General features: G+C 36.0%; 1 protein-coding gene across 6 annotated transcripts in view; it reads left to right on the top strand.

The window, feature by feature from the left end:
- Positions 1-18,909, top strand: part of SPOCK3 (SPARC (osteonectin), cwcv and kazal like domains proteoglycan 3) — a 327,128-nt gene that overhangs the window by 100,769 nt on the left and 207,450 nt on the right. The gene's annotated exons all lie outside the window — the stretch shown is intronic.

Raw genomic sequence — 18,909 nt, forward strand, 5'->3', positions numbered from 1 at the left:
TCTGAATACATTTGCCTCCCCTGACTACAGTGATAAAAGCTTTACACCTAAGTGTTGTCCTCAATGTATATTTGGGGATTCTGCTGTGGAGCTGCATTTCTTGAAATCCCAGCATTGCAGTTTACAGGTTTAGCACATGCTCTTGGTTGAGGAATGCCTCAAAACTGTTCTTCATGCAGTTCAGGTGAGCTGCACTGTACCTTGAAACAGAAAATGCAGACTTAYCTCCCACAGGATAGAAGGTAACATATGAAGGATATTGCTTAAAAAAACCCCATAGTGAACGTTAAGACTAAATCAGGAAAATGTGTCCCTGCTGTCCTGATGGCTGCACTCTGACAGAGCTCTAGGAGGGGTTTCCTCTCTTGCATGCCATATGTTGCATTTGTGAAAGGTAACACATTGATAGACCTGTGACCTTCCATAGACTAAAAGCATCAATATCTCAGTATTTGTGAGGAAGCTGAGAACAAACAACACTAAGTAAAAGAGCAAATGRCACACTACAGCTTGTTGGCTTCCTACGCATCCCCACACCCGAGCTGGTGTTAGACATCAACGTGTCCTTTCCGCTTTGTGTGTGGTGTGCATTTCTGAAATCCTAAAAGGCTTAATGGGTCCTAATTAAGGATGAGTAATTTGAGCAACAGTAACAATTTAACAGTGCTTCTCCTGGGCTGAGAAACACGGGCAAAATGYTGAGGTAATATATCTGTGCAGGTCTGAAATTTGGGTCTTTCTGTAGGATCATACTTTGTGCTGCATTGAAATCTCTTTACAGATGAAATTATTGTGTGACTGACTTTACCATATCCACATATAGGAGTGAGATGAATACAAAAAACAAGCAGGAGTAACTTTATACTGAAAAAGAATCTAATGTGTATTAAATTTATGCCATGTTTTGTAATGACATTCTGATTGTCCTTTTACAAAAATACTTCTGGTAGTAAACAACCTGTTGACACAATAGATTACGCAACAATCCACATTGTTTGAACTTTTAGAGATTAAGGCTTCATTAAATATCTATAAGCTTGTTACAAATGCTTCCTTGAAACAAAGTTCAAAACAATGGGCCCTTTCAAAAACTTTTGTTTAAGAAATATTTTGAAAAAATATATGCAGTTGAGGAGTGAATGCCTGTGTGCCATAAATAGGACCACTTTCTTTCTGTTGAGAAAATGCAAATTTATTTCATTAACATGTTGTTAAATGTGAAAACTTAGAGATAACCTTTTAAATGGAAAATGTTCCCGCACTATAGTCTTTTCTAATAAATTTTGTATCAATTTGTTGAAAGCAGCTATAAACCTACCAATTTATAACTATCTGCTAAAGTACTTTTTCTGAACCAGACTTGCTGACAGAAGTAATTTATAAGATWAATGTAAAATTTTGCATTTTCACTTCACCTAAGGGATGTTCTTTTTTGGACATTGTTATTTTGCCTTCCTTCATCAATGGCACACAGCTGAATGTGTCACCACACCTGTCAGACTTGGAAATATACTTCCCTTCTTATAATACCCTGCTRTGAAGCCCATCCTTAATTATGAGATATTCATTTTTCAGAAAACTGTTCAGGAAGGTATAGGAAGATTATAATAGAAATTTTTGGGCTGGATTGCCCTCATCATTGCTTGACTGAAAATGGTGTCTGATACCTCTTCACTCATGAACTCATATGTGTGCCCCTCTGCAAGATGAATATCCTTTTTGGCTGAATAGGATTTGGCTGTATGTGAACTATGCCATTCCAAAAAGTATGAAGCAGAATTCTTATTGTGTTGCAGATCTTTATGACATCATTAAAGTCAGACTCTTACTGTTACCCTCATCATCTTCCAAGAGGAGGCTAAGCAGCTATCCAGTTGAGTAGATGCAGTCTTGTGAATTCAGACAGTTTACCATGAAGTTCTTTTACCATGAAGAACAGGCTATTCAAGTGTACCTTGGTAGCAATTAAGAAGGCTAGAATCAGAAACATGTCATACTGTAACTTTTTTCCCCCTCTTTATGTTGTATTGCTGTAATTGGACATACGTAATGGACAGAACGTTGCCATTAAAGAAATGCACAAGGTATTGGAATGCCAGCTCCATTTAGTTCACTGGGACACTTGAAGAGGGGAGCCTTTCATAGCAAAGCCGTCATAAAATGTACCCCTATAATGGTTGCACTATGAAAGGAAAAAATTAGTTTTCAGSATAGTCCCTGGAAATAGGTGGTACCTTAAAGCATGGTGAATGAATGGTACTCACCAATATTATTACTTTTTGAAAATTAAATCTTCTTTTCTTTTTCCAGATGATTGCTTGTGAGAACAATCATGGTTTAATCAATGAATGCCATGTGCTCCAAATTGTACAGGAATCTCTCTTTTTTCCCTTACTCTTTAAAGTTATTTTGAAAATTAAATTTTCACTAAGGTGCAAAAGTCCCTTAAGTACCCCTGAAATAAACATCCTCTGCTCTGGTTAGCATGGACACATTCACAAAGCATGCCACTGCAATAGCTGAAGGCTTTATAAGCTGACTTGATAGGATGTAGAATAATACCTTAGAGTGTAATGCATTCAAGAAAATCAATAAAGACAGTGTTTGAGCTGGTTTTTCAGAGCTTTGATAATGAGGGGTTAGTAAATAGTTTTGAACATACCTGAAAGTTGGTGAGATTTCTATCATTCTAGCCTACAATTATTAGTTTCATAATAAAGTAATATGCCATCATGGCAACTTTTCCTCAGATGCAAGTATAAAATAACTCTCAACTGAAAACAGAAAAGGATATAAAAGGTATTTGAGGGTTTTTTCCTTCCTTCAGAGCTTATAGAAGTCCCAGATATTTCCTAGGACTGATCTAATACATTGGAATATGTAATAAGGAAATGCTACCTTTTTTTTTTAAATGCTTGTGGGCCTGATACAAGATTATCATGCATTTTTCAGAAACTGCTTGTCCTGTGGTGCTGCTAATTTGTCTTTGTTTAGAACTTTCTGTACTTCCTTCTGCTTTTTCTTTTTTTTTTTTTTTTTTTTTTTGAGTGTGTAAAATCTAGACAACACTACTGCAAAGACTTTCATTTGGAAAATCAGAACATAATTACAGAAAGGCTGTTGATTACCCTCTCTGTCTTGTTTTTTCTTTCTGTTTTCTTGGCTTTTTTCCCTTTCAGTTGTGTGGACTGAAAGGGAAGTGACTACCACATATTCTAGCAGGCCCCTTTTTTTCCTTATTCACTCACTTCCCTCTGTTTCTGACATCCTTGTTTTTCTTTAATTTCTCTCTTATTAATGACTATTAATAAGACTAATAAGGAAGATACGGTATTTAGCAGCTGTTACAGCATTCGTGGATATCACTTATAAATTCTTTCCACTTTTTCTGCATCTCAAGATATGCAAATTTATACTTTGTTTTAGCAAACAGGTGAATCTTCGTCATTCCTTAAATACTGTATTAATTAGTTCAGTATTAGCTGATCAAGTATTAGAAATGTCATAACAATTTTTTATGATGGGAACACCAATGAAATTAGGATGGGAGTCCCACTGTATATCACTGTAGGAGCACACGCTGACATAATTCTTCCTTCACATTAGAAGTCTTGGTTTTTAAGTCTTTCGTGCATCTTCTTAAATTTAGGGGAATCCCACTGGAGTCATAGAATCATAGAATAGTTAATGTTGGAAAGGACCTTAGAGATAGCCTAGTTCCAAACCCACTTCCATGGCCAGGGACACCTCCTGCTGCATCAGGGTGCTCAGAGCTCCAGCCAACCTGTCCTTGTTACCCATATATAAGTTTGCCTTTGACCAGGACCTAGCAAATAGTTGTGTGTCTGAAGTCTGAGGTGCTCATGTGAGATAAAACCTAGCTAGCCATTTCTTGGATGTCAAAGGAGTCTGAAAGTCTCAAGAAGCCTTGTGCATGCATTGTCTTGCATAGTGAACCATATCCTCTTGTCTTTTTATCCTTCTGTTTCTCAGAGAACGAAAAATGTAGAAGTGTGGCATGTCCCCTGCAGTGTAACGCTTCACTTCTGGTGAAGGCTGATAGGAGGAAATTTACTTTTTTAAGAACCTAGAGTTGCAAAAAAATTTCATGTCAGCAATAATAGAAACAATTGTCTTAATCTGGCTTTCAGCAAAATTGTTTATTTTAACTTTGCATACTAAGTACATAATGAGAGATTCTGTTTATCTCAGGTGATGTGTGTTCAGATTTCCTATCATATTTTTGAGTGCCTGAATATAGAAATAATTCCTTTTATTTGCTTGTTGTTTAATTAAATAACAGAAAGAGGATGTTAAGAATCCATAAATTAGAGAACATAAGCATACAATGTTATGCTTCCATAAGCATGGAAGTTACTGTGGAAACTTCAACTCGAAGTATTTGCTAATGGTAATATTCCACTTATTCTTGCATTAAAAGTATAAAATAACTTTTGAAATACAAGGTAACAAAAGCATCTTTAAAATAGGGAAGTGATTATTAAATGGCAGTATTAAAACAAGTAAACATCACTCTATTTAATCATTGGCCAAAAAAGTTACCTGAAAATCTGTGATCAGTCATTTATTATTCTTTCTAGAAATATGAACATGATCTTAGCATAGATAAATATATCAACAAATGGAGAAATCAAATATCAATGAAGTATTAGTAGCAATTTTTTTTTCTGTGCTGTTAGAAGTAGAAGTGTATAAAATGATTGATGAAAGATAGACATCATTGCTTTAAAGAGATCAGCATATTGCCTAAAATGTTTGGTAGGACAGGTTACACTAAAGTAGCCTTCCTGCTATCGTTTCAGATGGTRAAAGCACAGTACGCTTACCTCAGTGATTTTTACAAGCACAGAGAGACTCACAGACAAATGAGAGTCAGCAAATGGCCTGATGGGCTACTAAAATAATATTTATAGCTATGTACTGTTTCACACTGAATGGGAACAACATTTGTTGTGGTCTCACCCTTTGAAGAATAATTTTATGTCTCTGCCCATTCTCCTCTCAGAGCAAAATATCAGCAAGTACAATTTCTGCATAATTTCTTGGGACTGCACAGGAATACTTCTGAATACTTTAGCAGAAGTAWAAGAATATGAGAAATGCTTGCTAGAAAATAGCTAGAAAAGTAAACTGGAATTCAAGAAATTCTAATCATATTTCCAAGTTCTACTTCTGTCTTCTTTTATAATTTTTTTTTTATTTGCCCCTCCTGTGACACCTGCAATGTTGTGCAGGGTAAAGAATATGTCTGTAATGTGAAAATCTGTTTCTGTCTGGCTGTGCTTACTTACTGCACTGTTTGGTGAGTGCCCCCAGTAAAAGGAAGGATGTTCCTTCCTCTCTTTAGATTGCAAACGACACCTTAGGTACACAGTCAGTGCTAATTGAGCTGCTAAATGAGTTAGCAAAAAATCCACATTGGTGGATTTTGATCACCAGTCTGTAAAACAAGTCAGCCAAAGTGTAGAAGAAGGCAGTGGTTAAAATAATATAATTCAATTTCCGGTGTATTAGGAGATGCTAAATGGGGAAGCTGTAGCAAGCTGTGGAGGAGAATTCTCTGACAGCAAATGGATGGATACTTGCATTTAAAGAGAAACTGAGATTAGCTGTCAGAAAAGCAATAATACTGGAATTTAAGGGGGGGATCAAAACTGAGAACAGAGAGTACTTTGCAAAGAATCTCTGATAGAAAAACTGATAAGGAGCAGTCAACAGAAACAAAAGAAATTGCAAATATTCTTAGCCATCAGGTTAATGGATGTACTTTTTGCCAAGCTCAGCAGTACAGAGAAAGGTGTGATTTGCATTCAATTACATTTGGGAAAAACTGGACGAATGAATGCATGTTGACAAGACAGGATATGTTTTTAGGGGCAGAGAAATTTGAGGCCCTGGAAAACAACAGTAGTTCTTCTCAAGGAAACAAGCAAATGAAAATAGAACAGCAATGAGTATTTTATATTGTTTGATTAATTTTTTTAATCACAGATTTTGTAATTTTTATGTACAGAGTGGAAATCTTTTCCCCACCAAGAATATTTTATATCTGTCTCTTTCTTTAATCAGCTAAATTTTATCTTTGTATTTCTTTAAGAAACTTGAAATGCATTTGTAGAGCTTAAAAACATGCTGCTTTGAAAAAGTAACAAAGCCTTTAATAATAGGAAAACAGCAATACAATCCCAAATTCTGTGAGATGCATCCACACAAAGAGTTCATGGTGCTCCATATTAATTGTTATAGAATGTACTAGGCTCATAATACCCAAGCTACTAAGAAATTTGTGAGCTAGACTGAAGAGCCAAATTCCATCTCCTGTGTATCTGTTTTGCTGGCAGGGCTGCCTCCCCACTTTCTGTGCAGAGGAGAGATATGCAAACCGCAGGGCATGGATGTGAACAGATTTCTTAGGAAAATGGAAAGAACAATTAGCCCTGTAGTAGCAGCGTTAAGTAAGGAAGCCAGAATGGATAACCCATGGCTGTGATTATGTGGAGAGCACGTTGGAACACAGATGAAACTGASATCTGCATAGGGCAGCCCACAACTTTCACAAACCATTGCTTAAGGACTGATCTGTGAACAACTTACAGAGATGCAAAATTGCAAGGCTGGGCATGAAAGTATTTACCTTAGTTTGAAATCTACTTGGGTTCTCCTCCCTGAGCTATGCTCACTGTTGCGATGTCTCTAAGACAGATTTTTTTTTTTTTTTAATGGTTAATTTTTTTAAGTGTGCTTTCTGTATTTTATTGTAATTTGTATCTAGTCTTTTCAGGACAAAATGTCCTGGATTGGGAAAAGTTACATTGAATATTTTGGTGATAGCAATTGAGTTTTACTTGGAAAAAAATACAGATGTTCTGTATTTTTCTTTTCTTTCCAAGATTTTTCAAGTTTACAAAGAAGGCATGTATTCAGCTGGGTTAAATGGAACTATCGCTCAGCACCTTTACACATAGATCACATTTATCCCAGTGGAAAAGTGAATTTCTGCTGACCTACATTGCTTATTGTAAAGTCTTTTATTAACCACTGCTGACTTTAAGAGAAAATGATTTAATGAATTTTGTAACTGTTTTCTAAATAGCTCTGTGGAAATGAATATATGATAAAATTAGAACATTTTTTATATATGCACATTTCCGTATAATCTTCTTCCCAAAAGAGGGAATTCCCAATTTGGTTCTTTATTATCTTTGCAAGTTTCTTTCTTTAAGTATATCTGCTTACAGCAGTAAGTAATATTCTGAAAATTCTGATACTTCATGTAGAACTGAGAAGTGCTCCTGATGGTGGGATTATTGAACAATATCCAGACAAATTGTTGGATGAGAAACGTGTTAGCAGAACAGGAAGGAGGTCTGCTTTACCTGGAATGAATCACAACTCCTGAAAAGCACTTGAACCCAAGTAAAACTTTGATCTCAGTCTTTTTGTCAGGATATTTGCATCACCGCTTCCTTATAGGTAATYTCCTATAAGATTTGTAGATTACAGGTCAAGAGTAATGTATGGTTTATACTCCTCCAGCACAATGTGTAGTTTGATCACAGAGGAAGTTTTGTTTCTGTTGTGGTTTTCCTGTTCCAGTATCATTCTTTTGATTGTGTGTTTATGTAAGTAGCTGTGTGGATTTTTCAAAGGGTTCTTTTTTTATTTGGCTACTTTTATGGTATTATCTGTAGATTAAAGTTTGACCATGAATTTTGGTCATCTCAATTCTTATAACCGTAACCAAGAAATTTTCATTSTTCATTCACCACAAATAATACATTTCCAAACTGTCTTAGGCAGAAGGGATAAGCTGAATAGCAGCTAAGCAGACATATTTACACTGGTCACATTGCCAGCATGGGTAACCATGAAGACCTGGAAATGTATTGATTGTGCAGCTTTTGTTTGCCTGTTCTGAAGAGCAGTAACTGGCTCATTCTTCTATTGTGCAGCTATGGTGTTTGCATGTATTTCAAAGCAGCAATTATTTATCCAAATAATTGTTTGGGATAACTTTTTTAATGCCACAGTAATATTACTGCCAAATTAGAATAAACGAAAACATTCTTTGCATCAAAAATTACCATGTATTTACATAATTAAAACACTAAAGTGATCCAGGATGGAACCGCTTGTTCTAGTAATGTGGAGACAAATAGATAGTACTACTTTATCCTTTCTGGGTCTTATCTTCAGTAGTTTTGCAGAGGAGCCTGGRTTTTTTTAATAATATGCTTTGATATTTAGTGTTTGTAAAATGACAATGGCTCTGTAATGATTGGCTCAAAGGATTAAATAATCTCCAATGGAATTAATTCTGCTGAATACAAATGGCAGGTGTTACTTTGCATTACAACAGAAAAACATCATCTCTATTATTTTGGGTCTGTAATGCTACTGCAATTACTATCAGCATCTTTACTAGAATTCTTTAAGTTGTGTGATCAGTAGTAATGGATGCCATTAAACTAGCTATTGATTCTATTGATTATTTTTAGAAGATTTTAAACTGAGTGCAGTACGTGTTATTGCAGTTTTATTTTATYTCATGTTTCCTGTTTTTTATTTTTACTGAAGAGCATTTTATTGTCCTTATCACTTTCTACTTCCCTTATGAAGCTGTGCAGAAAAACACTTCTTAGAGAAAAGTATATTCTTTGGGATACTGAAATGTTTTGTCAGAATCAGCATGTTAGCTGGATTCACCCTCACTCTCTAGTACTTGCCTCCCTTCTCTGCCCCGACAACAAATTGCTTATCTGGCTATCACATTCCTTTTTAATTATGACTTCCTTTTCTCTACTTTCAGTTCTTCCCTGTTTCTGTTTTCTTAATTCTATGCCWTTTATATTAGTTTCTGAAGCTTTTCACAGCAAAGCTGTTGTGAATCTATCTGCTTGTTTGCAAAACCAGCTCTACAATCCTCCAATGTTTACAGGCAGAGAGGCTTGTTCTCTTTTCCACCGTGGTTACACCTCTGTTGATTTACGATATAATTTTACATTGTCCTCTCAGTTTCGACCRAAATGCAAGCTTGTCTGGTTGAGGGTCATTACATCACTTGCACCTCTAGGAAGAACTGAAAGCAGCTTTGTTTTACAGCTCTCCTAATAGTGCCACACAATTCTGAATCAAGAATGCCTGATAAGGGGGATGTGTTAGAAGCTTTCATTTTGAGCCTTTGTTTCCTGAAAAATGAGTTTAAAAAAACTCAGTTTTCAAATACAGCAAACACTATTTTTGAAAGTTACCCTTTTAAAAATTCCATATTTCAACAATCATTTGTTTTCCCTTTTTGCTATATTCATGTTATAATCAAACTGTATTATCTATTTAATGATAACTGCTTTCCCTGATAATGTTTGAAATGCATGCATTTCTAAATCTAGACATATATTTGCTGTGAATAAGGTGACTTTTGTCTTTAGCTTTCTAAAGAAGCATCTCTTCCTCTTGTACACTGTGTAAAGTAATGCTGTCGATGTTTTTATTGTCAGTTCCTTAGTTTGCATGCAAAACTCTTTCTAAACCATCTTGGGGCAACCCATTTTCAGATTTATAGCCTGTCCTTATCAGCATTTTGTTTTAATGGGTGCAATTCATACTCCTCCACACAAACAATCAAAGGCCCACCATTTTCACATCAGTCCATCCTCCTTTTAATTAAAGCACATCTTTTTCTTGTTCATCTTGATGAAAGATGGCARTTCAGTGTGTAATAAATATTCACTTGAGTGTTGATATAAGGATTAACAATATTGTAAACAGAGCAGAAATAACAAAATCTTTCTCTTAGTTATTGAACCAGAACCTGAATGTTCTTTATGCAACATGAAATCAGCAGCCTTTCCCAACACAAAAGTAAATCAGAACCTCTGAAGATTATTGAACATTCTGCAAACTTTCAAGTAGTTGTACAAAGCGATATCTCTGAAGCAACATTCTGAGTCTCCAAAAATGTGTTCACAAAATCCACAGAATTCAGGGAGCTGCTTTCTGCAACTAAAAGCTGCCATATAAAAAGGATAGTTTTTAAGCACGATCTCTGGCATCTAGGGATAAGCATGCATTATTATTTTGTTCATTATTTTGATTGTCTTCAGAAAATCAATTTGTKAACAGGGGCTCAAAAGCCTCTGTGGCTAATTACTTCTTCTGCAAGCAGATTTTATAGCATTTTTTCAGAAAAACATCAGGTAAACAATCATTCATCTGGAGTCTTGAAAACCACTCTTCTACAGAATATAGAGAGCTGTAGGCAAGAGATCACAAATGGATAACAAAAATGAGTTTACTTTTCTCTAAGAAGTCTGATCTTTCAATTGTCATGCATGGGTTACAGGATGTGACAAAAATTGTTTCCAAAAATTGGTTTCTTATTTTGATGGTGTTGTTGTAATCACTTTATGTATAAAATATTATATATACATATTCTATATTCTATATTCTATATTCTATATTCTATATTCTATATTCTATATTCTATATTCTATATAATGTTGCAGCCATATTGTGGCTGAGATAAAATTGTCTGTATGCCCAAATGAAATGACCAACTGTGTTTCTGAATATTTGTAGCAAAGAATATTATTTCACAGATGTGCTGAGACCCATGGGAGGGCTAAGCCCTAAAACACACTGCCCAAGAGACTGTGGTCAATACTTTACGTGGTAAAATCCTGGGCAAACTGATTAATAGCTGAGTTGCTCAGTTTGCAGTCTTCAGGAATCTGTTTTTCTGTGATTCTTTTTCTCTGWAGTAGAAGTGGAGTAACTGAGATGTTCATGTGTACATTCACCAAGTCCAAATGCATGTGTTTTCTGTTGTGCTGGARTTCAGGGAGAAGTATATATTTGTGGTGCCCATTCCTGCTGCTCCTCAAGATCCTTAAGGAATGTATAGACTCATAGAGTCACTTAGTTTGGAAAAGACCCTTAAGATCACCAAGTCCAACCACTAACCCAGGCCCGCCAAGCACACTAGTAAACCATATTGGTTAGTGCCACGTCTACATGTCTTTTAAAAACSTCCAGAGATGATGGCTTAACCATTTCCCTAAGCAGCCTGTTCCAGTGCTTGACAGCCCTTTCGGTGAAGTAAATTTTCCTAATATGCACTCTAAACCTCTCCTTATGCAAATGGATGCTGTTTTCTTTTATCCTATCACTTTCTATCTGGGAACAGAGACAACAACCATCTCATTACAGTCACATTTCAAATAGAGAGCATTAACGTGTCTCTTCAGAGTCCTTTTCTCCAGACTCAACAGTCCCAGCTCCCTCAGGTGCTCCTCATAAGACTTGTGCTCTGGACCCTAAACACCATATATGACTTTTCTTTCGTTTGCTTCAGTCTAGACAGTCTGGGGGGCAACTGAAGAAATGGGTGGCATATGTTGAAGAATTAGTGACAAGCAAGGATAAGTTAATGAGAATACTTTTTTCAACCAGTCCTTGTCTGCAGTTTCATGATAGATACAATGATAAGCAGATGCTCTACTTTAGTTTGCTCAGATATGATTTTGCAAGCATTGAGTATGCCCTGAATCTGATATCATTATGCCTGTGAGATGGCATAGTATCTGCAACAAGTACAACCAAAACTCCAGCAGAATGCCTTGTGTATGGCACTGAGTTGCTTCTTGAAAAGGGCAGAGAGGCAGCTTGAGCSGTGGTAGAGTGTTTGCATATCAAATATATCTGCCCTGATGATTTCATATTGTATTCTCAGCATGGAGATTGCCGTGCAATTGAGTTTTTAAGCTTTTAATATTTGCAGCAGTTAAACTATTTTGTCTAGTGTAAGTGTAAATTGGATAACTATCATAATGACCATTGAAGGGATGCAAAAGAGAAAGATGTTARACCACTCTCAGGGATAATCTGACCAAAAGTCTTTTCTTCAGTAGTTTCTCTCATGCCTACCTGTAGCATCAAGTCCTAGGGAGTCAAAACCTAGAGGCCTCATGACTGCACTGGTCCCTACTGCCTTGAAATGCATCCTGGAAATGAGGCTGAAGTGATTAGTGATAAGGCTTTTAATTCTTCCTGGTCTAAATGAATGGAATTTTCCTCTCAGAGAGAATATAAAACTTTCATGTGTTATGCTCCAACCAGCTAATTTAGTTACCATGGCAAGCTGGGAAAATTAAATTTGGGACACTTCAGTGAAGCCACAGGAACTGGAAGGAGAAACTTTTGCCGTTTGTTTGGTTCTCACCAAAAAAAGGCAACCCGAAAATAAAATTAAAAAAAAAAGACTAAAAAAAGGAAACTAATGGCCATAATCCATCGACTGCACAACCTTGGAGGRGAAGACTTTCCTCAGAGAGAGGACAGAGGTGTAAAGTCCATCCCAAACAGCAAAGGGGAAGAGAAGGAAAAAGCATTTTCTTCCYTTCCATGCTAAGAAGCAGGCTGAGTTGATGAATAAAAAGAAATGTAAATAATAAGAGAAAAATCTTTTAGRAAGATTGTAGTTTCAGGAAATGTTAGTATCATAATGCAACTAAGGCAGGTGGCTATGTCTACATATTTTGAATGAAAACTTCTCACAAAAKAACTTTATGTGCTATATTTGGCTACCTTAAGATAAAGCAATTTTATTCAAGAGATAGAAACCCTGACACTTTGTTTAATCAATGATTAGCCAAGGACAATGCACATTAGAAAAGTCAGATTTAGCCTGTATGGAATCCCTAATTGCTCCATCATTTGCTGACAAACACCAAATTATCCCTGCTAATATACAGCATAAACCAAATCTGAAGTGGTTGAAATGCCACAGCTCATGCCTAAGTGCCTGTTAACACTCAAACATGATTGAGATCAGGTTTCAACTGGATCCAACTTGTATTAAACAAGCACATTGAATTTTATTCAGAAATCTGTTACTTATTTATTCACTTAAGAAGCAAAARTTTGTCATTCCACAGGCTTTGTCTTAGAAAATTAAAACCTCAAAACAGATTTCACACATCTAGTACTATTGCCAAGCAGCGGATTATTGATGTTTGCAATATATTCTGAAGAGGATAAATCGCACAAGATTTAGCAGTCTGAACAGAATTATTCCACTGAGAGGTTTTCCATGAAGCATCAGGCACTATTCTATTAGGAGATCACATTTATCGTGAAAATAAACATTTCTTGCAAACACTTTTTAAGGAATTTTCTATCCTCAATAGTGTCTAAACAGTGACGAACAATTCTTAAGATTGCTTTCTCTACCAACACTTTATGCATTCTAGATCTGCTCACTCACATCACTCAGTGACTATCACAATGTTTCCCAAATTTTTTTAAAAGCTAGACCTAGAAGACAACTTTAGTTTCAGCGACCTGGTCTTTATCAAACATTGTCACCACATGTGCACTCTCCTATCCACCTTTATTTACAGCAACGGTATACTTGACAAAAAGTAGTGCTGACCTTCATAATATGGCAAAGTCTCTCTTATATTGTAACCATGAGTAGGCAATGGAGCTTTAGGGTGTACTGGTGTTTGAGTTATCACTAAAACTAATGAATTTTGTGTTCAGAATTACTGAGACTCATTGCTGCCGTCCTCCTGTTAGGTAGCAGAGAGGGAGTGAGCTCTGTCCTTTCTTAGAGATCCATTCAGGATTCTTTCATTAGACCTCATATAAGTTGGCCTAAAACAGTGATTTGAAGAAAAATGACCCTCTCTGGTAACAACGCCAGCTAGGTGGGCCAGAGCTGGCCAACTTTGCTCTTTTAATAGCATCAGAATAAAAACCATATGTATCTGTAGCTGCTCACCTGAAGGAGAGGTGAGGAGGTGAAGTCTGGTATGGAAGCAGTCAGCAGAAGTAAAATAAAAGATGTTAAGCCTTTCATCAGTGTGCCAGGAGCTGTCTCTCAAGRGGTTTCTGCATGGGTGAGCTTTGTATAAACGCCAGACCTTTGGGCCTAGGGGAAACAACTCCTATCTCTTGGCATGGCACTTAAGCTGAGTGGACAAAAAGATTTTGGTTTCACCCCTTCTCCTTAGCTGTGTTAGCCTATAAACCTTCCTTGAATTCAATTTAGGCCTGGTAGGATTACAGTACTGTGCCTCTGTGCTAAAGACTATGGCAGTTTGCCATTTTAATCTATGCTGTGTGTCTAAGTAATTCTTGCCTGCTCATCTGAGCAACTTTTCACTGTATTTGAGCTGGGGAATAAGGAAACAACAGATGTGGAAAATGCAAGCTGAACAGAAATTTCAGCTTTTGAATAATCTGCTCCTTCTTTCATCCCTTATTTTCCCATCTCAGCTTTTCAACTTTACTTACTCAAGTGTAGCAATACTTATTTTTTCTTTATATGAACTCCAGCAAAACATTGGAGATTCAGCTCTTGGSAGAGAAAAATCTAGGGCGAAATTTTCATGTTTTCTCTCAACATTTGAACACAAACCTCTCTTGTCTCTTCAAGGACTGCTTTGTTTATGACATTATTCATTGTTTTAGGTAAGTATTTGGCTTCTGAAGCTGGCTCTTGTAGTGTTTGTTGCCTCTAAACAGACAAAGGCAGCAGTGCTTCTATCCTTTTGACTACTTGATCTTTGTATTCTGAATGCATTTGTGAGATGGAACCCCTAAGAAAGGACCAAAATAGTTCCATTGCCTTCAGCATGAATAGCCTGCATCTGGGGATGTACTCATTGGCTACTTACATTGTGCTTCTCAAGTCCTGCATATTAACTGTTTTCCTCTCTTCTTTCACTTAACTGAAAAAATATAAAGTCAAGGATCAAAAACAATCCCAGCAACAAGCACATTGGTTTTAACTCTGAAGTACAGATATGAAAGAAAGGAGAGTTAAGGATTTCTGAAACTTTACCAAGAATGTTAGATGTAACATTCTAATATAAAAATACAATTATAGTAAATGATTGACCTTTCTGAAAATACTTTAACTTCTATAAGGTCAATCATTGTAGGACTATTGCAACAGCCTGACAGCTTCATGCTTTTAAAGAAGCTTAAACCAAAGCCTGGGTGGCTGTACAAATATCTAGAGGATGGTTCTTTGTTGCAAAATTCTCTTTATTTCCATATAGGTTAAAGGTAATAATGACTAACCACATACCTGCATCAACAATGAAACTTTTTGCTTTTGCTGTTGATGGGGTCACCATTCTTCCAAAACTGAATGTTTGAAACCCTTTCCCAATAATTTTGTACATTTAAGATGTAGTAAAAATCCAAGTTTTGATTTACTACCCACCTTCTTATCTGGACCCTGATGCTAAGGTCAATGACACAATCACAAGCTGGTGCTAAATAACCAAATTATGGAAAAATTGCATCATTCCACTTTCAGAGCCATAGAACCCAAAGAAAGAGGTCACAGAATGAGTTAAAGTCATAGTCATGTTGAGATAATTCAAAGATTGTGTTTTAATTCAGCAAGCAGTTTCTTTGAGTATATTTACTGTTAGTTTGTTCTTCGTACATTTTTCATATAAATATAAGCTCTTCAAAGAATTGATTATTGTACATAACTTCCAGGTTTTGTAAATTACAAGCTGTTTGATCCTTTTTTGTTAGCCATAAAGCAGGTGATATGCAGCTATGGAGCTTGGTGTGCATTTCTGGGTGTAGTGTGCTTGAGGAAAAAGGGTGCAGAAGCCAGGAATTCACACTCTTTCCATGACAAAACGTGCTAGTGTAACCCCATGGGAATATGGGAAAGGTGCTGGTTCATTCATCTAAATTCCTGGATTAAAACTCTCTGTATGTGGTAATCTTCCAGATGAAGGTGCTGAGGCAAATAAAGGTCACAGACCCCAGTCCAAACCCTGTTGGTCCTGTGTAGCAARTGGAACCACAATATTACCTGAAGATTTTCTCACTTAAGACGATTCCATCATGTTGGGCCAAGACGCTAAAAAAATGGCCTATACACCTCTTTGCAATTTGTATTCAGGCAAAATATAACTTGATTGGTTTCTGAGAGCCTTTTTTGGTGAAATGATGAGTTGTAGATTCTGCTTGAGAACCCAAACTTTCAACTTTGTTTTTTTAACTGAAAGAGAGTGTACATCTGCTTTAATGGGATTGTAATGTGATGCATTAAGAGAAACAGTTTCACAGGTGATTGAGAAATAAAAAACACATGACTACCCCAAAAGATCAAGTAAATAGAAGTTTGCTTAATGTCATATCCAGAAGTAAGCAGGAGAACTATCAATGCTGAGTGAACTCTGGCATATCATAGCACATGAAGAGGGAATATATGTAGTTTGTAGTGTTTTACTCATTTTGATACTGATGTTATTTACTTACAGAGTGCTATTTTATGATACTTAGTATCAAATCCCACATCGATGTGCTGCAGCAAAGTCTGAAAAATGACATAATAAAATTCAAGCAGCTGTGAGACACATCATAAAGATGACACAAAATGATGTGAAACAAATAATATTTTAGAGTAGAATTACCCATTTTGTTAGAGATATTACTAGGAAAGCTTTTTCTGCATTGATTATTCACAACCCAGATATTTTACAGTATAACTTGTATAACATAACATGTTTTCCAAACCAGACTTCTGGTACTTTTGGACTGTTTCTTGGAAGATTTTCCTTTAAGCAATTGATTTTAAACAAGAAAGGAGATAAAACCCTGTACTAACCACTTGTAAGAACTGCAGTGGGGAATAGTCCAGGTTGTTTCAGAATTCTTCTTTTCCTATTCAGATGGGAGAAAGTTTACTAAGATTTTTCCTTTATTGCAAAGAAGATTTCCACAAATTTTCCCTGCTGTCCCCCTCAATAAAATTCAAATGAAACAAATAAAAATTGTTTATAACAGAGAAAGGAAAGAAGGATTTTAAGTAGAACAGAAATTCAACTATTTGACAATTTTATGTGTGAAAGGGTGTTGAATGTGAGTCATAAAGCCTTAACTAGAATATAGTAATCTGTTTGAGCAGTGGTACTTTAATTAACCAGCAGTCTTGAAATGATTGTCAGTCCTGGCAGTATTTATGAATAGAGCTCATTCAATTCCATCTTTCTCTGGTTATGCCTCCATAAAACCTTCTTAATCAGTGGAATTTTCATTTGTGGCAATGCTGCATTAAATTGTTGCAATTATCTCTTAAATAAAGGCATTGTCTGTAAGTGTGGGGTATATTTTTAGAAAAGAGAGAAAACACACTTTTTGGCATAATGTAGCTAGTATTTATTYGACTATACTATGTGGCTAAATTTACAGCATGTTGCATTCCAAAGGTTTCATTCAGACTCATGCTGGTTCTTTATGGCGGTAGRTCTTGCAGGATGGCTTCTGTCATGGCTATTTCTAGCAGAAGTTACATGTAGTTTTTCAGCTTGTTCCACCTGTTTCATCTTTCCATATTAAAGAGATCCAGAAGCTATGACAAAGGAAGAAATTACACCTCATCAGGATGAAATGTTGTTGAGTTTTCTTCACAATGTAGGTGCTTTTCATTAAAAGCTCGGATTCTTTCTACAAGGTTCCCCTTCAACCATGCAAACAAGGCAATTCATATAAAAAGAGCAGAAGGTATTTAGCTAAAAATGTAGTTCCACTGTTTATACTTCTAATTTGGCTTTTAATTTCCTTCACGACCAAATTTATATCTTCGCTGAAGAAAATAAAATGGGGATGTTAGACAGCAAMCTAAATGTGAGAAAATCAAAAAACTTGACAAGCTTGTTTTCCTAAAATCCACATGCATACATTTCTGATGTTAACATGGTTCTTTTTAGTCTCACAAAATAATGTTGTGCTGAGAAGTAGAAACATTTTCTAACTGTTACGTTCTTATGCAGTAGTACATAAAGTGCTTTTGGTGACATTATTTTATAAAGATGCCTTTCTAGCACTTTATACTCAGTTTCCCCAAGTATTAAAATGTTACTTTATCCAGCTGATAACACTTGATTTTTTTTTTTCAATTTTGTTTAGCAAAGCTTATAGAAAAATAACAGAAAATTTCTGATACAAGATAAATTGCTGAATATAAGATAAGCAAATTCTTCTGCTCCATCAGCAGCTGCCAAACTGGAGAGCTGTTTCATCCCCTCAATTAGATGGACGCTGTATTGATGCCTTATTACTACTATTTGAGCATTTTAAAAGTTTCACATGGGTTGGAACTTTGGACTACAATTGAATGAAGATGTGCATGGTTCAGTATGCCCTAACAATACTGTGGTCAGATATTAATAACTCTTTACATTATCATTTCATATTAGACAATATCCTGAGGAATTGCTGGTTGTTGTCTATATATGCCTCATTATATCCTTTAATTAAATCACAGGCAATGATGGCAAGTACTGAGTGAATAAATAYAAGAACAACATTACTATTTAGCTGTCTTTTTTGGTTGCATTCCTACCTGAATGCATGTCTTTCTCACCTAATAAATGAAAAACCCCCAGAATATTCTTATTCTTTACACCCATTAAATATGCAAAGAAATTCATTTATTTGCAAGTGAAGCAGCTCTGCAAACACCCTCCAAACATTCCACAGCAAATTATTGATTCAGCATCTTCTCCATTAAAAAAACCCAACACAAATAAAAATTCATGTCAGATTCTCTCTAACATAACGTCTGGGAAAGAAACCCTCTCTGTATTGCATTGAAGCTGTTACTTGATTGCACAGCGTGTCAGTTCATGGTGYTCTCTTGCAGCCTCACGTATGTGTTTAACAGGATATATTGAAATAAGCTCAGTGGGACACTGTGTGTCTCAAAGAAGATGATCAAGCACAGATAGCAAACCTCTACCATCTTAGCCAAGACAAAGAGAAGGAGTTAGCTTAGAATGACTCCTCCCTTATAGAAGTTATACCAGAGATGCAAAGGCCTTGCAATAAATGGTGGAAGAACAATGCAGT

The sequence above is a fragment of the Malurus melanocephalus genome, unplaced genomic scaffold (assembly GCF_030028575.1).
Source record: "Malurus melanocephalus ecotype Western Australia unplaced genomic scaffold, MMel_1.1 scaffold_352, whole genome shotgun sequence".
In the NCBI taxonomy this organism is placed as follows: Eukaryota; Metazoa; Chordata; class Aves; order Passeriformes; family Maluridae; genus Malurus; species Malurus melanocephalus.